General features: G+C 41.4%; 13 pseudogenes; all 13 read left to right on the top strand.

Moving 5' to 3' along the window:
- The first annotated feature begins 324 nt into the window (after nt 1-324).
- On the top strand, nt 325-443 carry LOC137116247 (5S ribosomal RNA; annotated as a pseudogene).
- An 867-nt stretch (nt 444-1,310) lies between these two features.
- LOC137115884 (5S ribosomal RNA) lies at nt 1,311-1,429 on the top strand (annotated as a pseudogene).
- Nucleotides 1,430-2,299: 870 nt separating this feature from the next.
- LOC137116304 (5S ribosomal RNA) lies at nt 2,300-2,418 on the top strand (annotated as a pseudogene).
- Nucleotides 2,419-3,286: 868 nt separating this feature from the next.
- Nucleotides 3,287-3,405, top strand: LOC137115883 (5S ribosomal RNA; annotated as a pseudogene).
- An 868-nt stretch (nt 3,406-4,273) lies between these two features.
- On the top strand, nt 4,274-4,392 carry LOC137116176 (5S ribosomal RNA; annotated as a pseudogene).
- Nucleotides 4,393-5,259: 867 nt separating this feature from the next.
- On the top strand, nt 5,260-5,378 carry LOC137116220 (5S ribosomal RNA; annotated as a pseudogene).
- An 868-nt stretch (nt 5,379-6,246) lies between these two features.
- On the top strand, nt 6,247-6,365 carry LOC137115882 (5S ribosomal RNA; annotated as a pseudogene).
- An 868-nt stretch (nt 6,366-7,233) lies between these two features.
- Nucleotides 7,234-7,352, top strand: LOC137116108 (5S ribosomal RNA; annotated as a pseudogene).
- An 867-nt stretch (nt 7,353-8,219) lies between these two features.
- Nucleotides 8,220-8,338, top strand: LOC137116219 (5S ribosomal RNA; annotated as a pseudogene).
- An 868-nt stretch (nt 8,339-9,206) lies between these two features.
- Nucleotides 9,207-9,325, top strand: LOC137116175 (5S ribosomal RNA; annotated as a pseudogene).
- Nucleotides 9,326-10,192: 867 nt separating this feature from the next.
- LOC137116174 (5S ribosomal RNA) lies at nt 10,193-10,311 on the top strand (annotated as a pseudogene).
- Nucleotides 10,312-11,178: 867 nt separating this feature from the next.
- Nucleotides 11,179-11,297, top strand: LOC137116010 (5S ribosomal RNA; annotated as a pseudogene).
- Nucleotides 11,298-12,093: 796 nt separating this feature from the next.
- On the top strand, nt 12,094-12,212 carry LOC137116021 (5S ribosomal RNA; annotated as a pseudogene).
- The last annotated feature ends 455 nt before the right edge of the window (nt 12,213-12,667 follow it).

The raw sequence follows: 12,667 nt of genomic DNA, 5'->3' as shown, positions 1-12,667 counted from the left end.
TTCTGTGGGAAATGGCTTATTTTGTTTATTATGTTGGCCTTGGTTCGCCCTGAGTTGTAGTGTCATGTTTTGTTTGACACTTTCTTTCGTTTAAAATAAATATCATTCTGTTGGAACATCTCAATCCTGGATTTTGGTTTGGGGATCGGAGAGGGAACATGCTAATTTATCTTTGTATGTTGCACCCTGAGCCCCTAGACAGGGGCGTAACAGACCAGTACAGTTATAGTACTTTGTACTTTGCCACATTTATCTTCTTCTTAGCAAGTGTCATGCATTCTGCTTCTCCAGCGTTTTTAAGAGCTGTTGATGATGTCATATGCAGCTTACGGCCACACCGCTCTCTAAGCGCCCGATCTCGCCCAATCTCGGCAGCCAAATAGAGCCGGGCCTGGTTAGTACTTGGTAGGAAGACCGCCTGGGAATACCAGGTGCTGTAAGCTTTTTTGCTTGGGTTTACGGGCAGCTCAAGCTGGTGTTACTGCCTATTTATTCATAGAAATTGTTCTATATTTTCATCAAATTTTGTTCTTTCATTGCTGTTTTGCTACTTTATTGGTTTGTCAACCATCGTGCTTCATTACTAGTAGACCATGTTACGGTCCTGGCCATATGTGTTGTTTTTATTTTCTTGTTCTTATAGGTGCCCTGCCTGATTGGCCGGATTTAGGGGAAGTACAGGAAACTGATTGGTCCATCCTACACTTCCTGGAGTTTTAAATGTACGGTTCCCAACAGCTAGCGAGGCTCTTTCTGGCAGCAGCACCTGTTGGCTGTTCTTGGTTTCCAAATCTTATTTAGCGTTTTTGAATTGTTAGGTTTTGTGCCGTGGTTTTGTTTATAAATTGTATATTTTGTAAATAGTATTAAATCTGTAGGGGTGGACTGCCATTTTCTTTTGATTGTTTTCTCTTGTTTTCACATTAGGGAGTTAGGGTTAGCGACTATCTTTTGGTTTGTTTATTTCTATCAGGCTAGCTAGCACTTTCTGTGGGAAATGGCTTATTTTGTTTATTATGTTGGCCTTGGTTTGCCCTGAGTTGTAGTGTCATGTTTTGTTTGACACTTTCTTTCGTTTAAAATAAATATCATTCTGTTGGAACATCTCGATCCTGGATTTTGGTTTGGGGATCGGAGAGGGAACATGCTAATTTATCTTTGTATGTTGCACCCTGACCCCCTAGAAAGGGGCGTAACAGACCAGTACAGTTATAGTACTTTGTACTTTGACACATTTATCTTCTTCTTAGCAAGTGTCATGCATTCTGCTTCTCTAGCGTTTTTAAGAGCTGTTGATAATGTCAAATGCAGCTTACGGCCACACCGCTCTCTAAGCGCCCGATCTCGTCCGATCTCGGCAGCCAAATAGAGCCGGGCCTGGTTAGTACTTGGTAGGAAGACCGCCTGGGAATACCAGGTGCTGTAAGCTTTTTTGCTTGGGTTTACAGGCAGCACAAGCTGGTGTTACTGCCTATTTATTCATAGAAATTGTTCTATATTTTCATCAAATTTTGTTCTTTCATTGCTGTTTTGCTACTTTATTGGTTTGCCAACCATCGTGCTACATTACTAGTAGACCATGTTACGGTCCTGGCCATATGTGTTGTTTTTATTTTCTTGTTCTTATAGGTGCCCTGCCTGATTGGCCGGATTTGGGGGAAGTACAGGAAGCTGATTGGTCCATCCTACACTTCCTGGAGTTTTAAAAGTACGGTTCCCAACAGCTAGCGAGGCTCTTTCTGGCAGCAGCACCTGTTTGCTGTTCTTAGTTTCCAAATCTTATTTAGCATTTTTGAATTGTTAGGTTTTGTGCCGTGGTTTTGTTTATAAATTGTATATTTTGTAAATAGTATTAAATCTGTAGGGGTGGACTGCCATTTTTCTTTTGATTGTTTTCTCTTGTTTTCACATTATAGGGAGTTAGGGTTAGCGACTATCTTTTGGTTTGTTTATTTCTATCAGGCTAGCTAGCACTTTCTGTGGGAAATGGCTTATTTTGTTTATTATGTTGGCCTTGGTTCGCCCTGAGTTGTAGTGTCATGTTTTGTTTGACACTTTCTTTCGTTTAAAATAACTATCATTCTGTTGGAACATCTCGATTCTGGATTTTGGTTTGGGGATCGGAGAGGGAACATGCTAATTTATCTTTGTATGTTGCACCCTGACCCCCTAGACAGGGGCGTAACAGACCAGTACAGTTATAGTACTTTGTACTTTGCCACATTTATCTTCTTCTTAGCAAGTGTCATGCATTCTGCTTCTCCAGCGTTTTTAAGAGCTGTTGATGATGTCAAATGCAGCTTCCGGCCACACCGCTCTCTGAGCGCCCGATCTCGTCCGATCTCGGCAGCCAAATACGGCCGGGCCTGGTTAGTACTTGGTAGGAAGACCGCCTGGGAATACCAGGTGCTGTAAGCTTTTTTGCTTGGGTTTACGGGCAGCACAAGCTGGTGTTACTGCCTATTTATTCATAGAAATTGTTCTATATTTTCATCAAATTTTGTTCTTTCATTGCTGTTTTGCTACTTTATTGGTTTGTCAACCATCGTGCTTCATTACTAGTAGACCATGTTACGGTCCTGGCCATATGTGTTGTTTTTATTTTCTTGTTCTTATAGGTGCCCTGCCTGATTGGCCGGATTTGGGGGAAGTACAGGAAGCTGATTGGTCAATCCTACACTTCCTGGAGTTTTAAAAGTACGGTTCCCAACAGCTAGCGAGGCTCTTTCTGGCAGCAGCACCTGTTTGCTGTTCTTGGTTTCCAAACCTTATTTAGCATTTTTGAATTGTTAGGTTTTGTGCCGTGATTTTGTTTATAAATTGTATATTTTGTAAATAGTATTAAATCTGTAGGGGTGGACTGCCATTTTTCTTTTGATTGTTTTCTCTTGTTTTCGCATTAGGGAGTTAGGGTTAGCGACTGTCTTTTGGTTTGTTTCTTTCTATCAGGCTAGCTAGCACTTTCTGTGGGAAATGGCTTATTTTGTTTATTATGTTGGCCTTGGTTCGCCCTGAGTTGTAGTGTCATGTTTTGTTTGACACTTTCTTTCGTTTAAAATAAATATCATTCTGTTGGAACATCTCGATCCTGGATTTTGGTTTGGGGATCGGAGAGGGAACATGCAAATTTATCTTTGTATGTTTCACCCTGACCCCCTAGACAGGGGCGTAACAGACCAGTACAGTTATAGTACTTTGTACTTTGCCACATTTATCTTCTTCTTAGCAAGTGTCATGCATTCTGCTTCTCCAGCGTTTTTAAGAGCTGTTGATGATATCAAATGCAGCTTACGGCCACACCGCTCTCTAAGCGCCCGATCTCGTCCGATCTCGGCAGCCAAATAGAGCCGGGCCTGGTTAGTACTTGGTAGGAAGACCGCCTGGGAATACCAGGTGCTGTAAGCTTTTTTGCTTGGGTTTACGGGCAGCACAAGCTGGTGTTACTGCCTATTTATTCATAGAAATTGTTCTATATTTTCATCAAATTTTGTTCTTTCATTGCTGTTTTGCTACTTTATTGGTTTGCCAACCATCGTGCTTCATTACTAGTAGACCATGTTACGGTCCTGGCCATATGTGTTGTTTTTATTTTCTTGTTCTTATAGGTGCCCTGCCTGATTGGCTGGATTGGGGGGCAGTACAGGAAGCTGATTGGTCCATCCTACACTTCCTGGAGTTTTAAAAGTATGGTTCCCAACAGCTAGCGAGGCTCTTTCTGGCATCAGCACCTGTTTGCTGTTCTTGGTTTCCAAACCTTATTTAGCATTTTTGAATTGTTAGGTTTTGTGCCGTGGTTTTGTTTATAAATTGTATATTTTGTAAATAGTATTAAATCTGTAGGGGTGGACTGCCATTTTTCTTTTGATTGTTTTCTCTTGTTTTCACATTAGGGAGTTAGGGTTAGCGACTGTCTTTTGGTTTGTTTCTTTCTATCAGGCTAGCTAGCACTTTCTGTGGGAAATGGCTTATTTTGTTTATTATGTTGGCCTTGGTTCGCCCTGAGTTGTAGTGTCATGTTTTGTTTGACACTTTCTTTCGTTTAAAATAAATATCATTCTGTTGGAACATCTCAATCCTGGATTTTGGTTTGGGGATCGGAGAGGGAACATGCAAATTTATCTTTGTATGTTTCACCCTGACCCCCTAGACAGGGGCGTAACAGACCAGTACAGTTATAGTACTTTGTACTTTGCCACATTTATCTTCTTCTTAGCAAGTGTCATGCATTCTGCTTCTCTAGCGTTTTTAAGAGCTGTTGATGATGTCAAATGCATGTTACGGCCACACCGCTCTCTAAGCGCCCGATCTCGTCCGATCTCGGCAGCCAAATAGGGCCGGGCCTGGTTAGTACTTGGTAGGAAGACCGCCTGGGAATACCAGGTGCTGTAAGCTTTTTTGCTTGGGTTTACGGGCAGCTCAAGCTGGTGTTACTGCCTATTTATTCATAGAAATTGTTCTATATTTTCATCAAATTTTGTTCTTTCATTGCTGTTTTGCTACTTTATTGGTTTGTCAACCATCGTGCTTCATTACTAGTAGACCATGTTACGGTCCTGGCCATATGTGTTGTTTTTATTTTCTTGTTCTTATAGGTGCCCTGTCTGATTGGCCGGATTTGGGGGAAGTACAGGAAGCTGATTGGTCCATCCTACACTTCCTGGAGTTTTAAAAGTACGGTTCCCAACAGCTAGCGAGGCTCTTTCTGGCAGCAGCACCTGTTTGCTGTTCTTGGTTTCCAAATCTTATTTAGCAGTTTTGAATTGTTAGGTTTTGTGCCGTGGTTTTGTTTATAAATTGTATATTTTGTAAATAGTATTAAATCTGTAGGGGTGGACTGCCATTTTCTTTTGATTATTTTCTCTTGTTTTCACATTAGGGAGTTAGGGTTAGCGACTATCTTTTGGTTTGTTTATTTCTATCAGGCTAGCTAGCACTTTCTGTGGGAAATGGCTTATTTTGTTTATTATGTTGGCCTTGGTTCGCCCTGAGTTGTAGTGTCATGTTTTGTTTGACACTTTCTTTCGTTTAAAATAAATATCATTCTGTTGGAACATCTCAATCCTGGATTTTGGTTTGAGGATCGGAGAGGGAACATGCAAATTTATCTTTGTATGTTTCACCCTGACCCCCTAGACAGGGGCGTAACAGACCAGTACAGTTATAGTACTTTGTACTTTGCCACATTTATCTTCTTCTTAGCAAGTGTCATGCATTCTGCTTCTCCAGCGTTTTTAAGAGCTGTTGATGATGTCAAATGCAGCTTACGGCCACACCGCTCTCTGAGCGCCCGATCTCGTCCGATCTCAGCAGCCAAATAGGGCCGGGCCTGGTTAGTACTTGGTAGGAAGACCGCCTGGGAATACCAGGTGCTGTAAGCTTTTTTGCTTGGGTTTACGGGCAGCACAAGCTGGTGTTACTGCCTATTTATTCATAGAAATTGTTCTATATTTTCATCAAATTTTGTTCTTTCATTGCTGTTTTGCTACTTTATTGGTTTGTCAACCATCGTGCTTCATTACTAGTAGACCATGTTACGGTCCTGGCCATATGTGTTGTTTTTATTTTCTTGTTCTTATAGGTGCCCTGCCTGATTGGCCGGATTTGGGGGAAGTACAGGAAGCTGATTGGTCCATCCTACACTTCCTGGAGTTTTAAAAGTACGGTTCCCAACAGCTAGCGAGGCTCTTTCTGGCAGCAGCACCTGTTTGCTGTTCTTGGTTTCCAAACCTTATTTAGCATTTTTGAATTGTTAGGTTTTGTGCCGTGGTTTTGTTTATAAATTGTATATTTTGTAAATAGTATTAAATCTGTAGGGGTGGACTGCCATTTTTCTTTTGATTGTTTTCTCTTGTTTTCGCATTAGGGAGTTAGGGTTAGCGACTGTCTTTTGGTTTGTTTCTTTCTATCAGGCTAGCTAGCACTTTCTGTGGGAAATGGCTTATTTTGTTTATTATGTTGGCCTTGGTTCGCCCTGAGTTGTAGTGTCATGTTTTGTTTGACACTTTCTTTCGTTTAAAATAAATATCATTCTGTTGGAACATCTCGATCCTGGATTTTGGTTTGGGGATCGGAGAGGGAACATGCAAATTTATCTTTGTATGTTTCACCCTGACCCCCTAGACAGGGGCGTAACAGACCAGTACAGTTATAGTACTTTGTACTTTGCCACATTTATCTTCTTCTTAGCAAGTGTCATGCATTCTGCTTCTCCAGCGTTTTTAAGAGCTGTTGATGATATCAAATGCAGCTTACGGCCACACCGCTCTCTAAGCGCCCGATCTCGTCCGATCTCGGCAGCCAAATAGAGCCGGGCCTGGTTAGTACTTGGTAGGAAGACCGCCTGGGAATACCAGGTGCTGTAAGCTTTTTTGCTTGGGTTTACGGGCAGCACAAGCTGGTGTTACTGCCTATTTATTCATAGAAATTGTTCTATATTTTCATCAAATTTTGTTCTTTCATTGCTGTTTTGCTACTTTATTGGTTTGCCAACCATCGTGCTTCATTACTAGTAGACCATGTTACGGTCCTGGCCATATGTGTTGTTTTTATTTTCTTGTTCTTATAGGTGCCCTGCCTGATTGGCTGGATTGGGGGGCAGTACAGGAAGCTGATTGGTCCATCCTACACTTCCTGGAGTTTTAAAAGTATGGTTCCCAACAGCTAGCGAGGCTCTTTCTGGCATCAGCACCTGTTTGCTGTTCTTGGTTTCCAAACCTTATTTAGCATTTTTGAATTGTTAGGTTTTGTGCCGTGGTTTTGTTTATAAATTGTATATTTTGTAAATAGTATTAAATCTGTAGGGGTGGACTGCCATTTTTCTTTTGATTGTTTTCTCTTGTTTTCACATTAGGGAGTTAGGGTTAGCGACTGTCTTTTGGTTTGTTTATTTCTATCAGGCTAGCTAGCACTTTCTGTGGGAAATGGCTTATTTTGTTTATTATGTTGGCCTTGGTTCGCCCTGAGTTGTAGTGTCATGTTTTGTTTGACACTTTCTTTCGTTTAAAATAAATATCATTCTGTTGGAACATCTCAATCCTGGATTTTGGTTTGGGGATCGGAGAGGGAACATGCAAATTTATCTTTGTATGTTTCACCCTGACCCCCTAGACAGGGGCGTAACAGACCAGTACAGTTATAGTACTTTGTACTTTGCCACATTTATCTTCTTCTTAGCAAGTGTCATGCATTCTGCTTCTCTAGCGTTTTTAAGAGCTGTTGATGATGTCAAATGCATGTTACGGCCACACCGCTCTTTAAGCGCCCGATCTCGTCCGATCTCGGCAGCCAAATAGGGCCGGGCCTGGTTAGTACTTGGTAGGAAGACCGCCTGGGAATACCAGGTGCTGTAAGCTTTTTTGCTTGGGTTTACGGGCAGCTCAAGCTGGTGTTACTGCCTATTTATTCATAGAAATTGTTCTATATTTTCATCAAATTTTGTTCTTTCATTGCTGTTTTGCTACTTTATTGGTTTGTCAACCATCGTGCTTCATTACTAGTAGACCATGTTACGGTCCTGGCCATATGTGTTGTTTTTATTTTCTTGTTCTTATAGGTGCCCTGCCTGATTGGCCGGATTTGGGGGAAGTACAGGAAGCTGATTGGTCCATCCTACACTTCCTGGAGTTTTAAAAGTACGGTTCCCAACAGCTAGCGAGGCTCTTTCTGGCAGCAGCACCTGTTTGCTGTTCTTGGTTTACAAATCTTATTTAGCATTTTTGAATTGTTAGGTTTTGTGCCGTGGTTTTGTTTATAAATTGTATATTTTGTAAATAGTATTAAATCTGTAGGGGTGGACTGCCATTTTCTTTTGATTGTTTTCTCTTGTTTTCACATTAGGGAGTTAGGGTTAGCGACTATCTTTTGGTTTGTTTATTTCTATCAGGCTAGCTAGCACTTTCTGTGGGAAATGGCTTATTTTGTTTATTATGTTGGCCTTGGTTCGCCCTGAGTTGTAGTGTCATGTTTTGTTTGACACTTTCTTTCGTTTAAAATAAATATCATTCTGTTGGAACATCTCAATCCTGGATTTTGGTTTGAGGATCGGAGAGGGAACATGCAAATTTATCTTTGTATGTTTCACCCTGACCCCCTAGACAGGGGCGTAACAGACCAGTACAGTTATAGTACTTTGTACTTTGCCACATTTATCTTCTTCTTAGCAAGTGTCATGCATTCTGCTTCTCCAGCGTTTTTAAGAGCTGTTGATGATGTCAAATGCAGCTTACGGCCACACCGCTCTCTGAGCGCCCGATCTCGTCCGATCTCAGCAGCCAAATAGGGCCGGGCCTGGTTAGTACTTGGTAGGAAGACCGCCTGGGAATACCAGGTGCTGTAAGCTTTTTTGCTTGGGTTTACGGGCAGCACAAGCTGGTGTTACTGCCTATTTATTCATAGAAATTGTTCTATATTTTCATCAAATTTTGTTCTTTCATTGCTGTTTTGCTACTTTATTGGTTTGTCAACCATCGTGCTTCATTACTAGTAGACCATGTTACGGTCCTGGCCATATGTGTTGTTTTTATTTTCTTGTTCTTATAGGTGCCCTGCCTGATTGGCCGGATTTGGGGGAAGTACAGGAAGCTGATTGGTCCATCCTACACTTCCTGGAGTTTTAAAAGTACGGTTCCCAACAGCTAGCGAGGCTCTTTCTGGCAGCAGCACCTGTTTGCTGTTCTTGGTTTCCAAACCTTATTTAGCATTTTTGAATTGTTAGGTTTTGTGCCGTGGTTTTGTTTATAAATTGTATATTTTGTAAATAGTATTAAATCTGTAGGGGTGGACTGCCATTTTTCTTTTGATTGTTTTCTCTTGTTTTCGCATTAGGGAGTTAGGGTTAGCGACTGTCTTTTGGTTTGTTTCTTTCTATCAGGCTAGCTAGCACTTTCTGTGGGAAATGGCTTATTTTGTTTATTATGTTGGCCTTGGTTCGCCCTGAGTTGTAGTGTCATGTTTTGTTTGACACTTTCTTTCGTTTAAAATAAATATCATTCTGTTGGAACATCTCAATCCTGGATTTTGGTTTGGGGATCGGAGAGGGAACATGCAAATTTATCTTTGTATGTTTCACCCTGACCCCCTAGACAGGGGCGTAACAGACCAGTACAGTTATAGTACTTTGTACTTTGCCACATTTATCTTCTTCTTAGCAAGTGTCATGCATTCTGCTTCTCTAGCGTTTTTAAGAGCTGTTGATGATATCAAATGCATGTTACGGCCACACCGCTCTCTAAGCGCCCGATCTCGTCCGATCTCGGCAGCCAAATAGGGCCGGGCCTGGTTAGTACTTGGTAGGAAGACCGCCTGGGAATACCAGGTGCTGTAAGCTTTTTTGCTTGGGTTTACGGGCAGCTCAAGCTGGTGTTACTGCCTATTTATTCATAGAAATTGTTCTATATTTTCATCAAATTTTGTTCTTTCATTGCTGTTTTGCTACTTTATTGGTTTGTCAACCATCGTGCTTCATTACTAGTAGACCATGTTACGGTCCTGGCCATATGTGTTGTTTTTATTTTCTTGTTCTTATAGGTGCCGTGCCTGATTGGCCGGATTTGGGGGAAGTACAGGAAGCTGATTGGTCCATCCTACACTTCCTGGAGTTTTAAATGTACGGTTCCCAACAGCTAGCGAGGCTCTTTCTGGCAGCAGCACCTGTTTGCTGTTCTTGGTTTCCAAATCTTATTTAGCATTTTTGAATTGTTAGGTTTTGTGCCGTGGTTTTGTTTATAAATTGTATATTTTGTAAATAGTATTAAATCTGTAGGGGTGGACTGCCATTTTCTTTTGATTGTTTTCTCTTGTTTTCACATTAGGGAGTTAGGGTTAGCGACTATCTTTTGGTTTGTTTATTTCTATCAGGCTAGCTAGCACTTTCTGTGGGAAATGGCTTATTTTGTTTATTATGTTGGCCTTGGTTCGCCCTGAGTTGTAGTGTCATGTTTTGTTTGACACTTTCTTTCGTTTAAAATAAATATCATTCTGTTGGAACATCTCAATCCTGGATTTTGGTTTGGGGATCGGAGAGGGAACATGCAAATTTATCTTTGTATGTTTCACCCTGACCCCCTAGACAGGGGCGTAACAGACCAGTACAGTTATAGTACTTTGTACTTTGCCACATTTATCTTCTTCTTAGCAAGTGTCATGCATTCTGCTTCTCTAGCGTTTTTAAGAGCTGTTGATGATGTCAAATGCATGTTACGGCCACACCGCTCTCTAAGCGCCCGATCTCGTCCGATCTCGGCAGCCAAATAGGGCCGGGCCTGGTTAGTACTTGGTAGGAAGACCGCCTGGGAATACCAGGTGCTGTAAGCTTTTTTGCTTGGGTTTACGGCCAGCTCAAGCTGGTGTTACTGCCTATTTATTCATAGAAATTGTTCTATATTTTCATCAAATTTTGTTCTTTCATTGCTGTTTTGCTACTTTATTGGTTTGTCAACCATCGTGCTTCATTACTAGTAGACCATGTTACGGTCCTGGCCATATGTGTTGTTTTTATTTTCTTGTTCTTATAGGTGCCCTGCCTGATTGGCCGGATTTGGGGGAAGTACAGGAAGCTGATTGGTCCATCCTACACTTCCTGGAGTTTTAAAAGTACGGTTCCCAACAGCTAGCGAGGCTCTTTCTGGCAGCAGCACCTGTTTGCTGTTCTTGGTTTCCAAATCTTATTTAGCATTTTTGAATTGTTAGGTTTTGTGCCGTGGTTTTGTTTATAAATTGTATATTTTGTAAATAGTATTAAATCTGTAGGGGTGGACTGCCATTTTCTTTTGATTGTTTTCTCTTGTTTTCACATTAGGGAGTTAGGGTTAGCGACTATCTTTTGGTTTGTTTATTTCTATCAGGCTAGCTAGCACTTTCTGTGGGAAATGGCTTATTTTGTTTATTATGTTGGCCTTGGTTCGCCCTGAGTTGTAGTGTCATGTTTTGTTTGACACTTTCTTTCGTTTAAAATAAATATCATTCTGTTGGAACATCTCAATCCTGGATTTTGGTTTGAGGATCGGAGAGGGAACATGCAAATTTATCTTTGTATGTTTCACCCTGACCCCCTAGACAGGGGCGTAACAGACCAGTACAGTTATAGTACTTTGTACTTTGCCACATTTATCTTCTTCTTAGCAAGTGTCATGCATTCTGCTTTTCTAGCGTTTTTAAGAGCTGTTGATAATGTCAAATGCAGCTTACGGCCACACCGCTCTCTAAGCGCCCGATCTCGTCCGATCTCGGCAGCCAAATAGAGCCGGGCCTGGTTAGTACTTGGTAGGAAGACCGCCTGGGAATACCAGGTGCTGTAAACTTTTTTGCTTGGGTTTACGGGCAGCACAAGCTGGTGTTACTGCCTATTTATTCATAGAAATTGTTCTATATTTTCATCAAATTTTGTTCTTTCATTGCTGTTTTGCTACTTTATTGGTTTGTCAACCATCGTGCTTCATTACTAGTAGACCATGTTACGGTCATGGCCATATGTGTTGTTTTTATTTTCTTGTTCTTATAGGTGCCCTGCCTGATTGGCCGGATTTGGGGGAAGTACAGGAAGCTGATTGGTCCATCCTACACTTCCTGGAGTTTTAAAAGTACGGTTCCCAACAGCTAGCGAGGCTCTTTCTGGCAGCAGCAATTGTATATTGTATATTTTGTAAATAGTATTAAATCTGTAGAGGTGGACTGCCATTTTTCTTTTGATTGTTTTCTCTTGTTTTCACATTAGGGAGTTAGGGTTAGCGACTATCTTTTGGTTTGTTTATTTCTATCAGGCTAGCTAGCACTTTCTGTGGGAAATGGCTTATTTTGTTTATTATGTTGGCCTTGGTTCGCCCTGAGTTGTAGTGTCATGTTTTGTTTGACACTTTCTTTCGTTTAAAATAAATATCATTCTGTTGGAACATCTCGATTCTGGATTTTGGTTTGGGGATCGGAGAGGGAACATGCTAATTTATCTTTGTATGTTGCACCCTGACCCCCTAGACAGGGGCGTAACAGACCAGTACAGTTATAGTACTTTGTACTTTGCCACATTTATCTTCTTCTTAGCAAGTGTCATGCATTCTGCTTCTCCAGCGTTTTTAAGAGCTGTTGATGATGTCAAATGCAGCTTACGGCCACACCGCTCTCTGAGCGCCCGATCTCGTCCGATCTCGGCAGCCAAATAGGGCCGGGCCTGGTTAGTACTTGGTAGGAAGACCGCCTGGGAATACCAGGTGCTGTAAGCTTTTTTGCTTGGGTTTACGGGCAGCACAAGCTGGTGTTACTGCCTATTTATTCATAGAAATTGTTCTATATTTTCATCAAATTTTGTTCTTTCATTGCTGTTTTGCTACTTTATTGGTTTGTCAACCATCGTGCTTCATTACTAGTAGACCATGTTACGGTCCTGGCCATATGTGTTGTTTTTATTTTCTTGTTCTTATAGGTGCCCTGCCTGATTGGCCGGATTGGGGGGCAGTACAGGAAGCTGATTGGTCCATCCTACACTTCCTGGAGTTTTAAAAGTACGGTTCCCAACAGCTAGCGAGGCTCTTTCTGGCATCAGCACCTGTTTGCTGTTCTTGGTTTCCAAACCTTATTTAGCATTTTTGAATTGTTAGGTTTTGTGCCGTGGTTTTGTTTATAAATTGTATATTTTGTAAATAGTATTAAATCTGTAGGGGTGAACTGCCATTTTCTT

Source organism: Channa argus, unplaced genomic scaffold (assembly GCF_033026475.1).
Source record: "Channa argus isolate prfri unplaced genomic scaffold, Channa argus male v1.0 Contig030, whole genome shotgun sequence".
In the NCBI taxonomy this organism is placed as follows: domain Eukaryota; kingdom Metazoa; phylum Chordata; class Actinopteri; order Anabantiformes; family Channidae; genus Channa; species Channa argus.
Note: the sequence above shows the minus strand (reverse complement) of the source record. Positions and strands in the feature narration are given on the sequence as shown.